Consider the following 7,609-nt stretch of genomic DNA (forward strand, 5'->3'; position numbering starts at 1 on the left):
GGTTGTAATTCGATTTCTAAGGGTGAGGTGTGGCCATCCTTGCCCTCCCTTGTAGACGTCCATGTTCCTACATTATTATACTTTCAACTAGAAATTTAGTGTAGAGGAATCTTATCGCCGTTATTAAATGATATTATACTCTTAAAGAAAATTAAGTTTTTCAATCCGATTAAGGTTCAAAGCAACTACGGGGAAGGGAGTGTAGTGGTGCGACCACAGGGGGGCATTGCCCCTTCCCAACCTTGGACGGAAATCAATTCTAGGAGGGGAAGGGGGTCAATCAATTAATTAAAGAAAGCAAGACTAGTAGAATCTAAGAGTAGCAGGACAAAAGGATACTCAAGATGGAATAAGTTTTCATGTCTGTCTTGCATTATTTCTTCTAGACGGCCAAGATCACCTGCAGGGGGCACAAAGGGGCAATTGCACCCGTTGATATCAAATTTTATGCAAATAAAAATACGTTTCGTAAAATTATCTTGCTCGCAATTTCTGCTTTTCTTAGTCTTGTCAAGTTCAGAGCCGTAGCTAGGGGCGGCGGGTGTTGACCCTCGACGCCGAACGATCTAATGAAAAAAATTGTAAAAGAGAATGCCATGGAGCCCCATGATATTTGTTGTGCCAAATTATATCAATATTGTTTTCAGTTTGCAAAAATTTGGATCTAAACATTTTCTTGCTTGCTTCGCTCGCAATTTTATTGTTTTCTGTAATGCATTGTAATTACCAGAGAGAGAAGTTATAACTACTAAGTACTTCAGACTCTTGCTGCTAACAGTTTTGTGTTAAATGCAAATGTTTGGAGGCAATGGAGCACGGCACATTTATTTATTTATTCGTTATGGTGCGCCTATGTTGTTGCATTATATCATATTATATATATATATATATATATATATATATATATATATATATATATATATATATATATATAATATACCTATCAATGCAATGAAACTAAAAAAAGTTAGATAAAGTGAGGTTTTCTTTCTCGACTGAACTTTTATCTAGGCTTTCAGACCCCCTAATTAGAAGGTCTGCACACGCTTATGGTTACAATTCCAACCAGCTATCTTCTTTGCACCTCACTGATAATGACACTTTTATCTTATTGTACAGGAAATTTATATGTTACAAACTTTTACCTTGTATACATAATTTAATTCTTCATGAGAATACACTCACATTCGTGATGTCACTAGTTAAAAAATCTACAAACTACAAATCTGCTTGCAGTTTCTTTTGATTTATGATTATGTGACAAATGCATATATTTACGTAAGCCGAAACAAGAATACTCATCGTGAATCTAGCCCGTGACCCATTGACGGCATTGAGGCAGATTTCAATGACGTTACTCTAGGCCACGATACCTTCAGAGCAAAGGACATGGACTTCACACTTTCTTGCCAGGTTTGCTTTTCTTCCTTGTCACGAAGTAAGAATCCTAATAAAAAACACTTCTTCTCTAACTATATTCATTCAGACAGATATTGTACTTATACGTTAATGGAAGCTCTTGTGATTAATCCTCGAGTACTTCCAGCAATTTTAGCTGAAATTTGCTTGTATCCCTTGAGTTCCGGAACATAAAACAGGACTGTAGTAGATTCATTTATCTTTCCTAAATTGCACTTCCAACACAACACAGGTGCTGGGAAGTACATTTAAAGTTATTCACATTCAGCCACTCAAACACATTTACCTTGTATGTTGGTGTGTATTTTTCGGCAGCCAGTCAAACAACTATGAACTCCGAAAGCCATTGTGGCAACAAGCTGTGAAGCAGTCGTAGAAACATTATTTATTGCGTTGGAGTAACTCAATTCTCATTATGTAGTACCTGCTTCGCCGCATGGGAAAGTAGTAAGAAGAAAACTTAATATATTTCTTCTATATGTGTAATCGTCAGGATTATCATGTAGACGAATTCCATCCTGTAATTAATACTTATATTTCTGACTAGTGTGTCAACTGAGTCGAAGAGTTATAGTGTTAGGAAGCAGACAGTTGCTTCTCGGTCTATTGAATAACAAATACATCGCATGAAATATTTTTCTGATCACCAACTTTTCTATCTGTTTCTTCTACCAGTTGACCAACTGTATTACCACATTTATGACGATAACAGGAAGTCAAGAATCCTGGTGGCGTAATACGTATTTTATCTTAGAATGAACCAATTTATAGACAGTGGTAGTAATTAGGACGGTTGGACCATTTCTTATGGATGAGGAAAATTATAGGAAAATAAGGATGAAAGAGGAGGCAAATGAAACATGTAAAACAGAAGATTTCATACAATTGTGAATAGGTGGATGGAGTAGGGAAGAAATGTCTGATAGTTTAGTGTCTAATGAACAATAAACATCCAAAAAACAAAGTTCGTGAAAAAAGATCGGTTGATCTTTTCTTTAACTTGCTTTTCTTCCAGATAGATACTGGATACCTATGGATTCTAGGAAGCACTGAAACAATACGTTTACCACGAATATGATACCCCATTGTATCTGGATAACAGTTCAAGAATACTGCCACATATCTTATGAAAAATATGAGAGCAAAGTATTAACCTCAAGCATTTTTGGAGAATAAACTGCAAGTGTAAAGCAATGGCAAACCAGTAAAACTTTTTATCAACTTAACCAGTCCAAATCAAACGTAAAGACAGGAAAAAGGAACCTCTATAATGTCAGATGTAGAGGTGCAAAATATCTGTGTATAATTTGTTCTGAAACGTCTGAAGAGAACTAAATTTAGATTCGTTGTTGTAAACGTAACGCTTAGTCACACAATGTGTGTGCTGGAGTACAGCCAGATTACGTTATTTCATTTGTGATTTTTGTCATAACAGGAGACAGTGAACTGGGAAAGTAGAGACCTATTATGAATATTGACGATTGCTTCCACGACAAATCACCCAGGCCATGAATCCCACCTATTCAGATTTTAAGAGCCATTATTTTGAAATTCGAACAAAGTGAGATAGTTGTATTTTTTGTTTGCTTAATATTTTTACATGTTGAAGTAGGTCTTGAGAAATGAATATTGTGCAATTTTGAGACCCTGAAAAAATTTCCCTCCTCTGTAGAAAATGTTGAAGTTCAAGGTCATACCCTCCATTTTTCATTAAAAGTAAAACATGAGTAAGTTTGGAGTGCTGTATCTTTAAAAAGCAACAATATCCCAAAATTTTGTTTTAATATACTGTTAATATAAGACTGTTTTCTTGTATACATTGAATTGTTTTGATGGGGCATTGTTGCTTTCCATTGTTATGCGGCAACAAAGAGGGTCCAAAATACAGTTTTTTCCTGTTTTCGGCCTTAACATCTTAGTTAAGCAACAGTACCCCAAAGATTTGATTACTGGGCATTGAAGCTCACTGTTAGGGCAAGCTACCTGATATAGGACATTACTTGGATGTTGATGCTGTTAGCAGATATAACCCTTCAAATACTAAAAAATTGCGAAATCAGCAACTTTAGAATTAAGCTTATCTCAAAACAGCATCAAGCAAGAAATAAACTAAGTATGCTATCTTGTAGCGGAATATATGTATTTAAATATTAACACATGAAAATGAAATAAACATTGGGGCTTCATACCATTTTAGAGAAAAAAAAATGTTAAGAAATGCCAATGTAAATTATCACACTTCCTCCCCTATCAGAAAGTGGAACAGCCCTTTCTCCTCCACGTCTTGACAAGTTGTGGGACAGTTTTCGTTTTTCCTTCTTTGATGGATAGTGTAGTGGTAATAAAGGGGTCGGTTGCCCTCGGGTCTCCTTCGACGCTCGTCGCAGCGTTCTCAACTGGCAAGACTTCTCCTGGAACTCTTCTTCTCGCCGACAGCTTTTCGATCAACTGACCTCTTTTCCAAATTTACTTGGCTTTTTAGTATCGTTGCTTTGCTTGTTTTGTTGATGAATCGTTCCAGGGTTTTGTGTGTTTTGATGAGTCTATTGCACCACAAAACCCGGCAGCGCTTGAAGAATGTTGCTAACCCTGACCTCATTGCTTATGCAGCGATGGAACGTGACATCTGAATTCCTGACCAAGTGTCGGTGAATGGTTTTATATATATATATATATATATATATATAAATATATATATATATATATATATATATATATATATATATATATATATTCATTCATTCATTCATTCATTGTTTTCTGCCTAATTGGCAGGTTTTTCACTGCAATCTCCAGCTTTCCCTATTCTCCGCCTTACGCTTCGTAATAGCATACGACCCAGTTAATTTGATATCATCCATAAGCTGATATCTCTTTCTTCCACGGACTTTTCCTCCTTCAACCATTCCCTCCAAGGCATCTCGCAAGTATAGATCTTTTTTCACCAACTCTTTTCAGTACGGCTTCGTTTCTTACCTTGTCCGTCCATTTTACACGCTCCATTTTTCGCCATGTCCACATTTCAAAAGCTTCGAGTCGTTTCTCTTCATTTCTTCTCAACGTCCAGGTTTCTGCACCATATAGTGCTACACTCCACACAAAACATTTCACTAATCTCTTCCTTAGACCTATGTCCATGGGTCCACAAAAAACATTTTTTCTTCTATTGAAAGCTTCTTTTGCTATTGCGATTTTCATTTTCACTTCTTGTTTGCAGCTCATGTCACTGCCTATAGTGCATCCGAGGTACTTGAAGCTATCCACTTGCTGGATTCTTTTACTGTTTGCTCTCACATTAATATTCCTTGGTTTCCGTCCTATAACCATTGCGTTTGTCTTCTTTACATTAATCTTCATCCCATACTGCTCACACCTGCTGTTTAACTCTTCTAACATACTATTTATGGTTATTTCATCCTCAGCGAATAATGCCATGTCATCAGCAAATCTTATGCAGTTTATTCTTCTTCCTCCCAATTTGACACCTCCTGTTCCCTGGAAACAATTTTTCACTATATCTTCTAAATAGATATTAAACAAAGTAGGCGATAGGCAGCATCCTTGTCGTAGTCCTCTTCCAATTTCACAGCCTTCTGTCATTTCGTCTCCTGTTCTCACTTTAACTCGTTGATTCATATATAAGTTACTTAGAAGTCTCATCTCTTTCCAATCTACCCGAATTTTCTTCAGAATTCCTGAGAGTTTAACCCAATTCACTCTATCAAAGGCTTTCTTCAGGTCTACAAATACTACGAACAGCTCCTTTCCTTTCTCTAAATATCTTTCCCCAATGGTCCTCAGTAAACCAATTGCATCCCTTGTACCTCTTCCTTTCCTGAAACCAAACTGTTCTTCCTCTAACTCGCCACTGACCTTCGAGTATAATCGTCTGTCCAGAATTCTTAGAAGAATTTTTGCCGAGTGAGATATCAAGCTGATTGTCCTGTACTCAGAACATTTTCTGGCATTGCTTTTCTTCTGCAGAGGTACCAAAACAGTCTCCGTGAAATCTTGTGGCCAATCCCCTTTCTCATAGATTTCATTGCATAAGTGTAGTATTTCTCTTTTTCCATCTCCCAGACATTTGATAAGTTCAACAGGAATTTCATCAGTGCCCGTTGATTTCCCATTCCTCATTTCTTTGAGTGCTTGCTCAAATTCTTCATTCAGGATATAGTATCCTTTCTCATCATCAGGCACGTCTTCATTTTCTACATTCAGACTGTCTGGGCGATTCTCTTTCTGGTAGAGCTCTTCAACATACTTTCCCCACACATTCGATATTCCTTTTCTGTCTGTGATTTCACATCCTTTATCGTCTTCTATCATCCACATTGTTTTCCATTTCTTCTTTTGGAAGCCCAAGCAGTTTACTTCACGATACATCAAGCCATACCTTCCTCTTTTTTCCAGTTCTTCAATTTCTTCACATTTTTGTTTCATCCATTGTTCTTTTGCCCTGTCAGTTTCTCTTCTAAGCTGGTTATTCAGTATCCTGTAATTATTTCTTCCCTCTTCTGTATTTACATTCTTCCATTTTCTCCGTTCCTCCATTTTTTCCAGCATACTTTCAGTAATCCATGGTTTCTTTGCACTTTTCCTTTCCATGTAGCCTATTGTTTCATCCACTGCCTTCTGTAAGCAGCTTTTTATTCCATCCCACATCTCATCCTTGTTGTTACAACTAGCTTTAAACTTAGTATAGTTTCCTTGGAAATGTTCTGCAAATTTTTGTCTTTCTTCTTCTTCCCTTAGCTTCTCTAAGTGGGGTTTCTTGCTCACCTGGTTTTGTGTTATCTTCTTCAATGTAAGATTGATTTCTCCTATTAGCAAGATGTGGTCTGAATTAATGTCAGCTCCTGGCAAAGTCTTCGCATTTTTCAAACAATTTTGAAATCTTTCTTGTACCAGTATGTAATCTATCTGGTATCTTTTGCAATCTCTTGGACATACCCAGGTGTATCTCCTTCTCTTATGTTGCTGGAACAGTGTGTTTCCAACAATTAGGGAGTTTCTTTTACAGAAATTAATCAGGCCTTTACCCTCTCATTTCGCTCACCTAATCCATATCTTCCTACTGTACACCATCCTGCCTTTCTCCTACTACAGCATTCCAATCACCCATTACGATAATGCACGATCCCTTTCTCTCTTTTTCCATCAAGTCTTCTATCTTCTCATAGTTTTCCTCCACTTCTTCTTCTGATATATATATATATATATATTGTGTGTGTGGAGGATGGAGGGCTGCCTTTGTGTCCTCTAGGGGGGTTGCAGTGGAGTTCCTTGACAATTAATTTTAAATTGAAAATAACAAATGGGGCCAAAGCGACACTTCCTTTTATGTGTCGCATAACACAACTAGAAAATAAGCTCTGAACAAAAATTATTTTTAATAGTTTCCGATTTCAGTAATCTTGGATATTTTTAAGTATGTCAAAACAGTCCATGGAGTTAGGAGAAATGAGATTAGTTGCTTAATTTGGAATCACCAATATCCTATAAACGTGTAATAAACTGCACATTAAACAATTACTTTTAACTGGCGAGGGACCTTAGACGATCCCCCAGTTACCACTCCCTATGATCGGCCGGCTCTGTGTAAGTTCATCACCGATACATCAAGCCATGGCTGTGTAATTTTCCATTTGTTAAATTATTCACGACTTAGGAAAAAAGAACATGCTTTACCACTGCTGCCCTCTTCTGCACTTGCAAATTTTCAGAACCGATTCTTTGATCGACCGTCTCACTGTCACCAGCATTATTTCAGATTTCGATCGTTTTTAAGACGGATTCACGATATTTCAGTGTCTGGAACTCGTTATGCTCACCTTTTTTTACTAACATTATAGCACTTCACAAATAAATATAGCTCAGTGTTCTAAGAAAAAGCACACTGATCTAAGAAAAGAATGATTTCATAAAGAGCTATTGCGCTCGTGCCAAAAATTCCATGTGGGTATCTTCGCGTGCTATTGTTCCACTCGACTCGTGAGAAAACGATACAGACGTTCTTTGGTGATGAGTCCGGAATCCGGATCACGTGACGACTCATTTGCCACTTTCACATGCATTGAGGGTGGCATTTCCCGGGCAAATTTCGTGGACAAAGAAAGGGAAGAGGGGGGCCGTTCTTGACCTTGGTCAGTTGTTTGACAGTCTCAGTAATAGAGTAGTGCTTGAGGAT

This window comes from Lepisma saccharinum, chromosome 2 (assembly GCF_977018435.1).
Source record: "Lepisma saccharinum chromosome 2, izLepSacc3.1, whole genome shotgun sequence".
In the NCBI taxonomy this organism is placed as follows: domain Eukaryota; kingdom Metazoa; phylum Arthropoda; class Insecta; order Zygentoma; family Lepismatidae; genus Lepisma; species Lepisma saccharinum.